This window comes from Rattus norvegicus, chromosome 3 (genome assembly GCF_021556685.1).
Source record: "Rattus norvegicus strain SHRSP/BbbUtx chromosome 3, alternate assembly SHRSP_T2T, whole genome shotgun sequence".
NCBI classification, from domain to species: domain Eukaryota; kingdom Metazoa; phylum Chordata; class Mammalia; order Rodentia; family Muridae; genus Rattus; species Rattus norvegicus.
In genome coordinates this window covers 12,833,513-12,849,076 of record NC_141536.1, presented here as the reverse complement: position 1 = coordinate 12,849,076, position 15,564 = coordinate 12,833,513, and the positions used below count along the sequence as shown (strand labels likewise).

Genomic DNA, 15,564 nt, shown 5'->3' with positions numbered 1-15,564 from the left:
GTGAAAGATGCGGCTATTGGAGTTTCTGGCATCAGGCTGGGTGACCTTGAGCATGTAGCTTGCCCTCTCTGAGCCTCAGATTCCTTCCTTTCCTGAAGACAGATGCCTGTCCAACATGCCTGGAAACCAGGCACCGAGTAGACCATAAGCAAAGCTCCGGCCAACCATTTAGAGCAACAGCTAACTTCTTCTAGAAGTTTCCAGCACTTCCTATCAGGCAGTACTCCTGGGAGCTGCGTCCAGATCTCTGAAGGTCCGGGGAAAGATGGGCTTCATTTGCAGCATGTGTGTGCATGTGATGTGCACGCTCGTGCAAGAGTGTATGCGAGTGTGTTCGGAGGTGTTTGCATTTTAAAGGAATCAGGCTGCTCTGCAGTCACGGGCTGGTGGCTGCTGGTGGGGAGGGAGTTTAGAAGGGCGTTAATCACAAAGGGAATACACAAGACAGGGGAAGCTGGTAATTGAGGGCGCTGGTGAAGAGAAAGCTGGGAGCCCAGTGATTCAGGCCCACTAGACCTGCTGCCCTCATGCTGTCCTGGGACCAGGGACAGCAGGCAGTGAGTGAAGGAAGGGCAGGGAGAGAGGAGCCATGATGGGCCTGGGGAGAGGCCTGTGGTAGGAGCCTCTGTCTCCCAGCTGTTGGAGGAACTGGCGTTGAGTCCAGGGTGAGTTCTCTGTTTCCTTGCCTGGCCTGGATGCCCCTGCTCCCTGAGGCATGAGGTAGGGGTGTCTTAGAATTCACGCTGAGCAAGACTTATGCCAATTTAGTGTGAGTGAGTGTGTGTGTGTGGTGTGTGTGTGTGGTGTTGCACACATGGGTATGCACGTGCCATAGCACACAAGAGGAGGTCAGAAATAACCTTTGGAAGTTGTTCTTCTGTTTCCACTGTGTGGGGTTTAAGGATTGAATGCAGGCCTGCAGGCTTGGCCACAAGCACCTTTAATGGCTGAGCCATCTCAGTAGCCCCGGTTCTTTTTTTGGGGGGGGGTTCTTTTTTTTGGAGCTGGGGACCGAACCCAGGGCCTTGCGCTTCCTAGGCAAGCGCTCTACCACTGAGCTAAATCCCCAACCCCCGGTTCTTATTTTTTTACAATGATCTCGTGTTCCATTTGTCACCCACACGGCCACTTTTTCCCCCTCTTTTTCATGGAAGTTGCTGGCAGCTGTGGAAGTGCAGCCCAGTGGTGAAATCCACTGAGCACTGTGAGGCCCTGTATTTGACCTCCAGCACTGGGGTAGGGGTGGGAGCAGAGCCGGGAAGAAGAGGGAGGGAAGGAGGAAGGGAGAGGACTAAGTGGAACAATGCACATCTGTCATCCCAGACTGAGACAAGAGGATCAGGAGTTCAAGGTCAGCCAGGGACACTAAGGAAGTTTGAGTCCAGACCAAACTACATTAAATCCTGTCGCAAAACAAACTTGCTGGCTGGTTTTATGTCAACTTGACTCAGCTAAAGTCATCTGAAAGGAGGGAACCTCAATTAAGAAAAGACCTCTACAAGATTGGCTGTAGGCAAGTCTGTGGGGGCATTTTTTTAATTAGTGGTTGATGGGGGGAGGGCCCAGCCCATTGTGGAGGGTGCTATCCCTGGGCTGGTGCTCCTGGGTACTGTGGGAGAGCTGGCTGAGCAAGTCATGAGGAGCAAGCCAGTAAGCAGCATCCCTCCATGGCTTCTGCATCAGCTCCTGCCTCCAGGTTCCTGTCCTGACTTCCTTAGATGATGAACAGCAGTGTGGAAGTGTGAGTCAAACAAGCCCTTTCCTCCCCAACTTGCTTCTTGGTCATGGAGTTTCATTTCAGCAATAGAAACGTTAAGTCAGAGACAGAGAAAAACCCAGAAACCTAGGACCTTAGCTCAGTTAGTGGAGTGCTTCTCTAGCATGCGCAAAGCCCTGGGTTCTGCCCCCAGCACTGGGTAAGCCAGTAATATCACACACCCATAATCCTTTGAATGTGGAGGCAGGAGGATCAGTTCAAGATCATCCCCAGCTACATATCAAGTTTGAAGGCAGCATGAGATACACAGGCTCTCTCAAGAACAACAATAAACAAATACGTAAACGAGGAGTAAGGTGAGGTCTGTTTTATGTTGCCTCGGACTGGAGAAGTGCCCATAAACTGACCACACTGAAGAGGCAAGCAGAATGTCAATAGCTTTCTCTTCTCCAGGGCTGGATTTGGCTCTTGAATGCATTTAGCAGAACATGGGATTTTCAGTCCTGTGACAAGTCAGGATTACAGCTAAGAAGCTAGGGCTCAGGGTGGGACAGCTCTGGCCTCGCTGTCATTTCAGGTCCCCCAGCCACAGATGAGCAGAACCAGGTCCATTGCTGAAGGGAGTGTGCAATGGCCACCTGGTTATCCTCAGTCACGTGTTGGACCAGGAACACTCCAACTTCTCTTTTGCACACAACTCTGAAAATCATGTCACTGGTCCTGCCGGGTCCCTGAGGGAGGCACCTAGCTGCTCAGTAAATCCTGGAGGAATGAGTGAGTGAGTGAATGAATGAATGAATGAATGATTGAACCAGTGCACATCCCAGTTGCTCCCTGCTCTGCTTCTTGCTGATTCTCCACTCTCATCAGAATCTGGAGAGACCCACCCACCAGGGAGAGCATGATGTGGAGGCGTTCTCCTAACCTGAAGGACAGTGCGAGCCAATCAGCCAGTCTTGCAGCTGTTTCCAGGGTCACCTTGCTCTTGGCCCTTCTGTCCTGTGTGACCCTCGACAGAACCTCCCAATGGGTAGGCATCACCCTTTAACCCTTCCAGGCTGTGCATGTGGAAATGGACCCCATATCTGTCCTCAGTGTCTCTGCTTATCTTCCTGGGCTGGATCCCCTGAATTGCTCAGAAGGTGGGAGCACTAGGGAGAGGGTGGCACTCCAATAAGTGTTCTGGGTGGCGAAGTCCCTGTTGGTCTCCAGCTCCTCTTGGGGCTGTGGCATTGCTGTGCCTCCCAGGGGTGGAGGTGGCAGCCAGTGACTTGCTAGTGGCTGCAGCAGGAGTGAGCAGGCAGGGAGGACGATGGAGTCCAGGCACGTCCTGATACCAATTAAGGCAACCCTGGCACACAGGGGGCCTGGAACGGCATTTATCAGCCAGCCGGGAGGGGCTCGGCGAGCTGTCCTCTGTTGATAGATTAGACAGCACACAATTAGGTTTCAGACGCTGCTCGCCTGTGCCCCCCTCCTCCATTCTCTGCAAGGCACAATGACAGAGCCCTACAGGGTCCCAGCAAGAATCATGAAGGGAGACCTTGCAGGTCCCTTCCTGTCCCACTCATGGCTTCTATTGGGTCAGGAGTGGGCTGATCTGGAGGCCACGGAAACGTGGGTGACCGTGGCAAAAGTGGTCTCCATCACTGAACAAAGGGTGAGCACAGGATTCGTCCCCGGGTCCCAATCCTCAGAAATAGCCACTGCCCTTGGCCAAGTTCCTTTGGTCCCCAGTTCCTTGGGAGGGACATGTGCAGCAGTCACAGGAAGCAGAGGAAATATCCAAGCCTCTGTGAAGTCTTTCACTGCTGATGTCCTGGGGCAAGGCAAGGCTACCCCAACAAGGTTGACTGAACCCTTGGCTGGGGATCCGAGTCAGCTGTCATGTTGGCTGAAGGCCCTAGCCTGGTCTCACTGGGTGGGCTTTCCTCTCTGATTGATTGAAGCATCCACACAGGGCAGTCCAGGGCTCAGCTGACCACCTGCCTGGCCCTGTCCTGTTGGCAGGCCAGAGTCCTACCAAGTCCCACCTCCTCACCCCACCTCCTCATCCCACCCTCACCCCCTCCCTCACCCCCCACCGCCTCACCCCTCACCTCCTCACCTCTATCTCCTCACCCCTCACCTCTTCACCCCTCCCTCACCTCCTCCCTTACCCCCCACTTCCTCACCCCTCCCTCACCCCCTCTCTTACCTCCACCTCCTCACCCCCCACTCCTCACCCCCTCCCTCACCTCCACCTCCTCACCCCACCTCCTCAATTCCATCCCTCACCCCTCTACCTCCTCACCCCCTCCCTCACCTCTACCTCCTCTCACCCCCCACCTCCTCACCCCCTCCCTTCACCTCCTCACTCTCCTTCCCTCCACCTCTACCTCCTCACCTCCACCTCACCCCCACCCCTCACCCCCCACTTCTCACCCCCCCACCTCCTCACACCCCCCACCACAACCACATTGTCCTTAGCCTCAGCACCAACTCCCTCTGCCTTCTAGGGAAAATGTAGATTCTGCCCCAGAATAACTGACCCTGACTTTGTCTCCTGCCCAGATGCCCTACCCACATCCACTTCAGGTCTCCAGCTTCAGCACTGACCCCTCCCCCAAGACTCATGACTTCTTTAACACTGGACTCTGCAGTGACCTTGTCCGGTTAGTCACTTGGCCGATGTCACCCATCTCTGTCTCCTGTCATGAAATCCCACGGGGCAGGGACCAGTGCCTTTTGCTCATCCTTCCAGCATCTGCCACTTATGAGGGACGTAAAGACACAAGGCCCATGCCTGGGACCTGTCGCAGGGCGTTCTCAGGACCTTTCTGTCTGTCTCACCTGCTCCACCTGTAGCCTGCATGATCCCTGCTGCCCCACCCCTAGCCTCAGCTAAGAAGCCATTCCTCCTGAGGGCTCCTAACTGCCCAGCTAGGTCTGCCCCTCCTGAGACAGATGGGAGCCTAAAGGCCACCGAGCCAAGATGTCTGGTTTAGTTGGTGGTATCATCCAATGATGTGGGCTCTTGGGACTGTCTCATTCACAGTCTCTGACACATAGTAGGTCTCCACGAACACCTGACAAACTCCCTAACAGAGTGCCTGCCTTGGGGTTGGCTGGGTCTCCCATTTGCTCACAACTCTGAGTGTTCAAGAGCTGGGGTGGACATGACCAGGGCCGAGGCCAAGTGACTTAATGCTCTGGGGACATCTTCAACTGACTGGAGCAAAGCCTTCTGGGAGAAACCATATTTTGAAGGACAGGGAGCTGGGCTGGAAACAAAAATGCAGAATTCTTCTGTATTATTAATGAACAATTGTGTCTTTAAACAGGTTCACAGATTTGCTTCTTCAATGCCCCTACCAACCTCATTTTCTCTGTGCCTCAGTTTCCTCATCTGTATAATGGCCACATAATGGTATCTCCTTCATATGGAGGATAAATACCTTTAAAATGCCCAGAGCAGGGGCTGGAGAGATGGCTCAGTGGTTAAGAGCACCGAATACTCTTCCTGAGGTCCTGAGTTCAAATCCCAGCAACCACATGTTGGCTCACAACCATCTGTAATGAGATCTATGCCCTCTTCTGCTGTGTCTGGACAGCTACAGTGTACTCAGATATAATAAATAAATAAAGTATTTTTAAAAAAATGCCCAGAGCAGTGACTAGTATAAAGAAAGAAAACACTGTCTAAACAGTTTATAAGTGGGATTGGGGGTTAGGGGTTGGGAGTTAGGGGTGAGTCCAGGAAGTTGGCCGAGGTGTATCTCCCCTGTTCTGGATTGTGAAACCTGTGGACTCTTAGGAGGAGCAGGCATGACATACAGGTGCAGGGGTGGGGAATGCTGAGTCCCTTCCCCAGCCAGTGCACGAGGCAGATAGGTCTCTGAAGAACCATGATGTGGCTTGTGAACCCCCAATCTTGGCATAATCAGGATTCCCCCCTAAAGTCCCTGCACTCTGCAAACTCTTAAGTGACCCTGGCTATGGCAAGTTAGGTGGGGGCAGTTTCCTAACACTCTCAGGGCCACAGTTTCCACATCTGTAGGATGGGGTTGTTGATGAGCACAGCGGCAGGCCCCAGTATTGTGGAAGGAAAGGGGTCATCCCTAGGCACCAAATGGTGCAGTGATAAGGACAAGGTCAAAGGTCAAAGGCCAGGGAGGCCCATGCTGTTCTCTGTGGGTTCCCTTGGTTTTAGCTTCCGTGTTGTATTACTATGATAAATGCCAGGACCAAAAGCATTTATCCTCCTGGGGAGGATAGGGTTTATTTCTGCTCACGGCTTACAGTCCACTGTGAAGGGAAGTAGGAGCAGGAGCTGAGGCAGAGGCCGTGGACAAATGCCGCTTTCCGGCTTGCGTCTCCTGGTTCTCTCAGATACTTTTCCTCTGTCACCCATTCCTGCCCTGGAGTGGTGCTGCCCACAGCGTGTGAACTCTCCTACATCATCTCTCAAGAAAATGCCCCTGCAACCTTTACAGGGCCGTCCTGCGGAGGAGTTCCTCTCTTGAAGTTCCTCTCACAGGTGAGCCCAGCTTGTGTCACATTGATAAAAGACAAAACAAAACAAACAACAACAGCAACAAACCCAGGACACCAGGGCACAGCTGGCTCCTCCCACAACACCTGCCTTCGCCCCTCCTTCCTGCTATCTCAGTCCCCGGGAAGGAGACACACCAGCAGGACCTGAGCCCCAGGGCCTGGTGTCCCCTCTCGGACTGAAGGTAGGGAGAGGTCAGCCCTGCTCACTCCCCTCCCATGTTACCACCCCACCTTTAGAGCCTTGGTGAAGCCCTTTATTAAGAAATTGGTCGGGTTGGGGATTTAGCTCAGTGGTAGAGCACTTGCCTAGCAAGCTCAAGGCCCTGGGTTCGGTCCCCAGCTCCAAAATAAAAAAAGAATAGAGAGAAAAAAAAAAAAAGAAATTGGTCAACTTAATGCAAATTAGGAAAAACACTATTCCCATTACGGGCCAATCAACGGCCCCGCCAGGAAGACACAGCCAGAAACCCATCACCTTGTTCTAGCACCATACCCCGAGTTGCACCAAGATGCAGCAGGGTCCAGACCTGGTGAAGAGTCAGCAATAGTGATTCTCACAATTCCAGTGATCTTTCTAGAACAACAACAAAAAAAGGTGAAAGCACCACATTTGCATAAAATTCCATCTTATCGACAGCCTGAACCCTAACCCGAGCTCTACTCCATTGAGACTTAAAGGTGTGTCTGGACACCTGCACCCTGCACAGTTGACCTTCGCCCCATCCTCACCAGCACCATGAGGCTCAGAGGGGTTAGGTAACACACCCAAGCCCACACAGCCTGTTGCTCACACCTTAACTAAGACAAACTCCTGTCTTCAAGGCCCAAGGTTTTCCATTTCCTATGGTCAAAGTCAAGGCCTTTGGATCCTCTCTTCTGGAGGATGAAGGACCGGGGACAGAGCACGTCCTCTGCAGTCCTGGGTTGACTACCTCCCCTTTGAGGGGAGCTCCCGGTTCCTGTCCATCAAACCAGAGGGCTGTACTCACTGCTCCTGCATTGCTCAACCCCAGCATTCCGCCTGGGATCTAAGCTTGAGTCCTAGAGGGAGATATGGTGGGGACACGGAGCTCTGTGGCCTCAGAGTGGCAGGCCCTCAGCTGTACCTATGGGCAGTTCAGATCTGCACACAGGAGTTGGGACTGGCTGGAGAGGAAGTGAGAAGGCATAAGCAACTGGTCTCACCCAGCCCCCATTCCACCTCTCCCTCAAAGAATACAGACCACAAGCATCTCAGAAACGGGTCTCATTTCAGGACTCCACAGCAGCCCAGGTCTTGAGAGAGCTCTGCCTTCTCTCTCCTCCCTAAATGTTCTAGAACAGGGTTTGGTTTGGAGCTTCCGTCAGCGCCCATTGCTCCTGGGTTCCAGGTTAGTGCTGAGGCTTTTGCCAGGACCTCCACAGATTCCCACCTACTAGGTTCTGCCCACTCACCTCTGTTTTTCCCCTCAGTAAGTTGACTTTTTTTTGCTAACCCACATGGACCCAGGCAACCTCAGAAAGTGCTGCATGACCCCTGGCCCCACCCACCCTGTCCCACCCCTCTGTCTTCCTCCAGCCCTTTGGGGCAGGGGGAGGTGAGTTACTTTCCAAAGCTGTTTTCTGGGATTTCCTGCCCCTTTTGAGGTCTCAGTTCTGTAAGCCTCATAGAAGAGATTGTTTGGGGGACCTGTCGGTCTCTCTTCCTCCACCACCCTGCGGCCATACGAGGAAGCCATGGCCCAGACTTAGACTATAGTGTTGAGTTGAAATAGTTCCTGAGCCCCATGAATGTGAGTGTCAACTTGTGATCCACCAGATAGCATGAGTCCTCGGTTAGCATATTTGCTTCCCAAAGGGGTAAACTGAGGCAGGCAGTAAGTCAGAAACTTGCTCAGGACCCTCTAGCAGCAGGCAGCCACCACCACAAGGATCTCCCATTTAAATGCCTTCTTAATCTGAATTCACAGCATGGCCAACCAATGTCCTGGCTTGTGCTCCCCTCACCATGCCCGTGACAGGCATTACTAATGGATCACAGCACTCTTTCCCTTAAATCCACAGAAAGCTTCAGGATCCTCCGCACAGCCTCAACCAGCTGTGGGACAGGCACTAACAGTGATCTGTTCACCTTCCTCCCAGGATGTGGCTTTCATTATTCTAGTACCTGGACCCAGGACAAATCAGACATTTTGCTTTTGTTTTCCTGCTTTTGATTTTGTTTCTTTGTTTTTTTTTCTTTTGTCTGTTGTTTCTTTGTTTTTTGTGGGTTTTTTTTTTTCTTTTCTTTTTTCGGAGCTGGGGACCGAACCCAGGGCCTTGTGCTTGCTAGGCAAGCGCTCTACCACTGAGCTAAATCCCCAACCCCTCTGTTTCTTTGTTTTATTTTATTTTATTTATCTATTTTGTAACACAGTCTCACTATGTCCTGGCTGTCCTGAAACTCACTAGGTAGACCAGCCTGACTTTGAATTCAGAAATCCACCTGCCTCTGCCTCTTGGGTGCTCAGATTAAGAATGTGCACCACCAAGCCCAGTTTGCTTTTTTCTTAAAAGAAAAACTACAAGTAACCATAAAGAATGTCACTTTAGAGCCCCTTCCATGCCGTGGAGTTCTGTGACATCAATAACAGCACTGTCCCAACAGCCACAGGGTCCCAAGGCATCTTGTCTGACCTGACAACTCTGGAGGAGAGAGGTATTTTCCCAGGGTCATAACCTGAGGCCTGGCCCTGGCTCCTGCCCCGAGCCCAGTGCTCAGCCAGTCCCTTCCCTGTTCTGTGAGCTTCCTGTAAACGTGTGTGTCTGTGTTTTTGATCTGTGGGTTCAAGGGAATCTGGGGGGGGGCTGGTAGCACAGCTGATTCCCGGAGCTTAGGTGGGGTAGCAGAAGCAATAGCCAGGCTCCACCTCAGTTCAGTGGCTAAGCTCTCATCAGTCTGGGTTTTAGGTCAGAGCTTTAGGATCCAAATGGGTCCTTGGAAGAGCGCTTACTTTAAGGGTTAGTTACCATGTGCAGAGCTGTAGAACTGCAGATCTTGGAATACCACAGCCCACTTCTTCTGCTGTGATGTGAATGCACAGCCATACATGTTGGAACATGATCTTATGATGGGGGTGTTAGGAAGTGGGTGGTATTAGGGGCTGGCAAGAAGGCTCGGCAGGTAAAGGAGCTTGCTACTCACCTGACAGCCCAAGTTCAGTCCTCCGAACCCACGTGGTCAGAGAGACCCTTCTCCCAAGTTATCCTCTGTCAATGTGGCGTGTGCATGCCTGCACACACATGCACACACTCACATGAGCACACACACACACACACAGACACACACACACATACAATGCAACAATAAAAAATCTTTTATGGAGGTGGCGTTAGGAAATGGTACTTTAAGGCATTTGGGGGTTGGGGTATGGGGGCTCCCCTTTACCGACTGATTAGTTTCCTCATAAATGTGGCTTGAGATGACAAGGAAACCCATCAGTCTGCATAATTAATATGCACTAATAAAAAAAAGACAAAGAGACCCCAGGGACCAAGGAGAGGTGGGGTGCATCCTCCTGCAATCTCGGGAAACTGAGGCACCGAGGGTGTGGAGTTCAAGGCAAGGCTTGGCTACATGGTGTGTCTTTGTCTGAAAGAAAGAGGAGGGGACACAGAAAGGCAAGGAGGAAAGAGGAGATGCAGAGAAGCCTCCCACCCCCGCCCCCTTACTACACTCAGGTTAGAAGGCCTCACCTAGAAGAACAGGCCCTGACCAGACTCAGCATGATTGTGGCATTCCCCTGCCCCAGAATTCAGGGAAATACATTTCTGCTGGTTGGATTAGAGTAAGGCATTTTGTCACAGCAGACTGACTGACAAACAGGCCGAGAGAGTGTGGCCCGGAAGGGCAGGGATCTGACAAGCACCCTGGAGCTTGGCTAAGGCTGCCCTGCAGACCCTGCTCTCACAGACCCTCTGGCGTCCTCTCTTCCTCAGTTGTGCCCAGTTGTATATAACACAAAGAGAGGAACCTGGACATCTAATGGGAGCCTTGGCCAAGAAGGATATTCCATAAACACTGGGAGGTAGTAGGGTGGATGGATGGAGGGATGAATGGATGGATGGATGGATGGAAGGAGAGATAAGTGAGTGTCCCTGCATCCAGTGACTCAGCTGAGGACAGGAAGATGGGGCCTGAGACATGAGCAGGTGCTCCCCCACCGCCACAGTCCTGACATTTTCATTAGGACGCATCTGCTGCACCTGGACCCCGGCCCTGCCCCGGGAAGCCGCTGTCTCTGCAGCTTTATTAAGGACCTATTAAGGCGTCTTTTCAGACCTGGGTTGCACAGTGGCTCTGGGCAAGGTTAACAATGCTTGGCTGTCACTGCAGACATAGGCAGAATGGCCTCAGAGGGTCTGGGGAGGGCGGGCCGACTGGAACCCGAGGTGAGGTCTTTAGTGTCACTCTGGCCTGCCAGGCTGAAGCCCTGCTCCTCGCTAATTGGCTGTGTGGCCTTGGGCAGCTTGCTTTCCTACTCTGGCTCTCAGGTTCCTGTACAGGTCAAGGAGGTGAGAGGCAGCTTGTGGGAGGATCTACTGAGCTAGAAGCCAGGAAGCAGCCCTGGCAGAATGGTCCACATGTGAGACTTCATCTTGTTCTGGGGACAGCATGTGCTGTGACCCCCCGGATTTCATGGATGTAGAAACTGAGGCTAACAGGGAGACCAGGGCTTCAGCAAAGCCATACAGTCAGGCAGTGACAGGGCCAGTATTCAAACACAGACACTGGCCACTGACTGGGAACAAAGCCCGGGGCTGGTGGGCGGGGCTTGAGGGGCGGGGCTGGAGGGGCTTCTCACACCAGCTCCTCCTCCAGGTGACGGCACTGCCAAGAGGAGGGAGGCTGGGACAATACCGCTGATTTACGGTTCCAGCGCGATTAACCACACCATCTGGATGCCACACGCCTGCCTAGAGAGTGAGGGCCCCCAGCCCTGCCACATCAACGGCAGGAAAGGGACAGGGGAGATGGTAGGCAGATCTCAAGCTCTGGGGCAAACTGCAAAGCTGTGCACGGTGCACTTATCCTTGGAGACCTACCCTCCCAGTCACCCCTCACTCTTGACAGTTAGCGGCCACCACAGAGATCTGGTCCCTTTGCTAACCTCAGAAAGGAAGGCTGGGCGTCCCAACTCCATACAAAGGGAAGGCTCTGGGTGGAGCCGTCAAAACGGGAAGGGCTGAGCAAGGGAGGGGGGGAGTGCTGACATGTGACTGTAGCACTCACAGCGTGGTTCCTGCTCTCCTGCGGGTGTGACAGACGCCTATGCTACCTTCTAGCTTATCCTGGCAAGTGACTTCACTCCTCTGGGCCTCTCTCCCTGAGCCTGACTTGGGGACCATGGCTGTATCTGCCTCGGTGGGCTGGTTTGAATGTCAAATTAGACAGGACATACAGACCTCAGAAATACTGACTGGGTAGCTATGAGACAGTGGGTGACTGCCTTGACACTCTACCTGTTTGCCAGATGGGAAACTGAGGCCCAAGGAAGATAAGTGGCCCTGCCTCAGATTCCACAGGGCTTTGGTGGCAGAGCCAGGGCTCATGATGCTTCTTAACCCCTTAACTCAGGAGTCATTTGCCTCTGGACACAGTCGGCCTAGGTCTCAGGGCCCAGAGGACAGCGAGGGAGCCCCTTCCCGCTGCAGTAAATACCCATCGGATTCTGGGCACCTACCTCCCTCAATGGACAGTCACAAGCCACGAGGACCTGCAGTTCTCCGTCTACTTTGGCCTCGGGGACAGGGGCTTTCTCTGGATTACAGCCCAGTCTCTCTGCTCCTTTTCTCCCACATCTCCTTGGCTTCCCCTAAAAAAAGTTAACTGCGATCCCCAAATCTCTATGGCAGATGCAGTGTCTTTGGACACCCCATCTTCAGGGCAAGCACACCCCCTACCCCCATCTGTACAGGGTGAGGAAGGAGGGAAAGACACACAGCTAGGCTCTCCTGGGTGGAGATGCTCTTCTATAGCCTGTAGCCCTTGGTCCTGACGCTGGGCTGGCTGGCCAGGAATCTGAAGTAGCTGGGGGCTCCCTTCACTTCACACAGCCAACCTGAAAACTACATACATAAGCCCACCCTGAATAGTGCTGTAGAAAGAGCCAGACAGCAGCAGCTCCCTTCTCTCTCTCTCTCTTGGACAGAGTTGAGAAATGACAGCTGTCCTGCCCAGGGAGACCAGTTGCCGTTCCAGGGTGTCCCCCCTCTGGGGCTCCACTCTAGGGAGCATCCCAGATCCTGGCTGCCTGTGCTTGCCTGCCGGGAGCAGAGCCAGATGGAGCAGCTTTAGCGGCTGGCCTTAGCTAGCATTGCAGGCCCCATGACCTGCCCCCCTGGGACACTTTGGCCTGGCCATCCGAGGTGACCCTTCCCCCTTCCCCACAGAAGCACAGACCTCTGACCCTTATTAAAAACAAACCAAACAGAATCTACAGAGAAGAAAATTCTCCACAAACGGCCTCAGATCTAATCACGTGTGTCCCCTTAACAAACACACACACACACCAGCTTCAGACCCCCAAGGCTGCAGCCGCTTCCACATAAACAAGCTATTACGGGATGTGGGGGAGGGCTTTTGTTATGAAACATCTAGGTTTCCCTTAACTTTAAGGGGGGAGAACGTTGTTTTCTAGCACACAAGGGGACATAGAGGGTGCCGGGGCTTCTGTGTTCTATGCAGGTTGTATCTGGCAAAGGGACACGTGGAGAAAGGGACCAGGAACAGGCATCCCAAACGTCACTCAAGTGCCCCATCCATGGTGAGGGAAGCCAGGTCCTGGCTCTGTAGTCATTCAGAACACGTCGGGGACTCCGGTACCCACGTCCTTCTGCATGCTTGGAAAGCATTGCCTCTGCCAGAAGCCGAAGCGAGACGGCTCCCAGAGCAGACACCGGACCCTCGAGTAGCTCTGGTCTCCACGGGCCACCCTGGGAGCTGTGGGGCGAGGCCCACCCGCATGTCGTACTGCGCATGCGCCAGTCGGCTGAGCAGGAGGCCGCCCGCGCAGCCTCGCTCCCGCCCGGTCGCCGTGGCAACGGGCTCACGGGGGGAGGGGCCGCACCGCGGCGGCTGCTATTTCTGCCGCTTCCTGTTCCTTGCGGCCACGTCGCCATGGCAACGGAGTTACTCAGCTCGGCCGCCTCTCGGCTCGGCTGGCGCGCGTGACCCCGGCCGCTCGCGCCCCCTCGTCCCCCTCCCGCTCCCTCCCCGGTGCCCGCGGCCGGCAGGGAGGCAGATTGATGGGCGACGCTTATTAAAACACAGTGGAAGCGTTTCCGTTTTTATGACGCTGACGAGGCAGCGTTATTTACTGTTATTGTTCGCCCTGGCCGCCCGGGAGCTCACCTACAGCCAGTCCCGGGACGGCGCGTGGCGCCCCGGGGTTCCCCTATTCTCAGAACCCCTTCTCCCCGCGACAGCCGTGGAGAGGGGCCGCACAGGCCCGGAGGCTCAAGCTTGAAGGAGAAAAAGGCAACAAAAATAAATAAATAAAAGGAAAGCAGATGACTTCATTCTCGGGAAGGCCAATTTCCTGGGGACGCTGGTGGAAACAGCCCCCGAGCCGCTGAATGCTCTCAATACTAAGCCAGATGGAAACCAGAAAATCCTCGGCCCTTCCTGAACGTGTGACCCCAGGCTAGGCAGCCAGGCAGTAACAATTCGGCCACCCAGTAGGGTCTAGCATCCCAGATCCCATAGCGTTTGTCCTGAACCTCCCCACTTAGCCTCCCCTCCTGGAGAGGGTGAGCAACCGACTCAAGGTCACACAGCCCAGTCCCTGATTTTTCTGCTTGAGGCTTCTGTAAGGAGGAAACCAGTGAGTACTGTTGAGCCAGAGAGACAGCAAGTTCGACCCAGGGTTCTTTGAAGCCTGGCTCAGCTTCGAGGCGAATAAAGATTAACTCAGCACGTGTAAGCCTTGCTGTGCGGTCTCCTGCACATCCTGTATAGGGTGCTCTTCACGGGAGGGGGGTGTCTACTGGGATCAGATAGCTCTGAAGGAGGCCCCCACCCCAGGCCCCATGCTAGGATGTTAATCTCACCAGGCTAATTAAAGTTTACAGTCCTGCCCATATCCACCCCCAAACTCCCAGGTCGTTATTAGCCCAAATGCAAACAGTTATGACTCCGGTCCTAGACAGAGAGGCCAGAAAGAGTGGATGGAGGGGATGGGCCTCGGGCACAGGAAGTGGACTTTTAATAAAAAAAATATTTGCACATACAAACCGCTCGAATGAATGACCCAGGTTGTTTTTTCTTGTGTGCGGGGAGGAGCCTAAGGCCTCCAGCAAAGAAAGCCCAGTTACCTCCAGACCACATCCAGCCCTTGCTTTGGCTCAGAAACAGAAGTCAGGGTCCTCCTAGGTTGGCCACAGGGTTTTAGTTTGATTTCATTGCCCTTACAAGGCCAGAGCTTTGGGCCCTGGGCCTCCTGGTCACTTCTTGGTAATTAGCAAGGGTCCCTTCAGCCCCACCGACACCTTCTCAGACACTCTGGAGTCCAGTACGTATGGCTGGTTCCTAAGTTGCCTGGGTCATCACAGAAGGTGGTCTTTAGCTCTGCTGGGTGAAGAAAAGGTTCCCAGAAATACTTAGAAAGTGTCCTTGTTGACGGTCCAGAATAGGGCAGGCGGGGGGAAGGGCGTGTGTGGACTTCTTCACTATTGCAAATCACCAATGTGCACCCCATAAACTCATACCCTCGGAACAAGCTGCCGGGAGCAGCAGGCAGTGAGGATGCCATCTATACCTCCCGGCAGTCTAGGACTGTGACTGCCGGGCTGCTTTCTTGACACATGCGCAAGCAAAGACCCCCCAAGAGACAGACTGGTTTACTCAGAGGGACACCTCAAGAGAGACCCCAGAGCTTGACTGTCCTCATGACAATTGTTTCTTCTGTGATGTGTTCTTTCACAGGGGAAGTTCTAGAGGCTGAGGCAGGGTGAGCTGAGGAACAGGTAGCACAGAGGCTTCTAAATGGACCCTCCACTGAACACCTTTCCCTGTCAAGAACGCCGTGTGTGGAGGGAAGGTGGTCTGAGGAACAGGGCACAGGAAAAGTTTCTGAGCTAGCGCCATGTGTCCCACAGCATGGCCGTAATGAGCTGTGTGTGCCCCCAAAGGTATGTCTCTGTGTTAATCCCAGGAGGCTTCGAACATGGCCTCATTTGGTAAAAAGAATCTTTGCAGACCTACTTAAGGTCCTGGAGCATCTTGAATCAGCCAGGTGGGACCTAATGCCATCCCTCATGTCTTAATGAGACTCGAGACAGTGGCTGGAGAG

The 15,564-nt window shown here is 53.6% G+C and overlaps 1 long non-coding RNA gene and 1 pseudogene across 4 annotated transcripts; both read left to right on the top strand.

The window, feature by feature from the left end:
• Positions 1-24: 24 nt before the first annotated feature.
• Positions 25-5,358, top strand: LOC120101517 (uncharacterized). 3 transcript variants are annotated; one of them, XR_015684237.1, is made up of 4 exons: positions 412-665; positions 2,588-2,747; positions 4,271-4,371; positions 5,041-5,351. It is a non-coding gene; the product is annotated as an uncharacterized LOC120101517 (long non-coding RNA). The 3 variants fall into 3 exon arrangements; XR_015684236.1 differs by lacking the exons at positions 412-665; positions 4,271-4,371 and adding an exon at positions 25-253 and having other exon boundaries at positions 5,041-5,358; XR_015684235.1 differs by lacking the exon at positions 4,271-4,371 and having other exon boundaries at positions 423-665.
• Positions 5,359-12,599: 7,241 nt separating this feature from the next.
• LOC147995412 (uncharacterized) lies at positions 12,600-14,164 on the top strand (annotated as a pseudogene). Its single transcript, XR_015683455.1, has 2 exons — positions 12,600-12,640; positions 12,913-14,164. The product of XR_015683455.1 is annotated as an uncharacterized LOC147995412 (transcript).
• Positions 14,165-15,564: the final 1,400 nt, after the last annotated feature.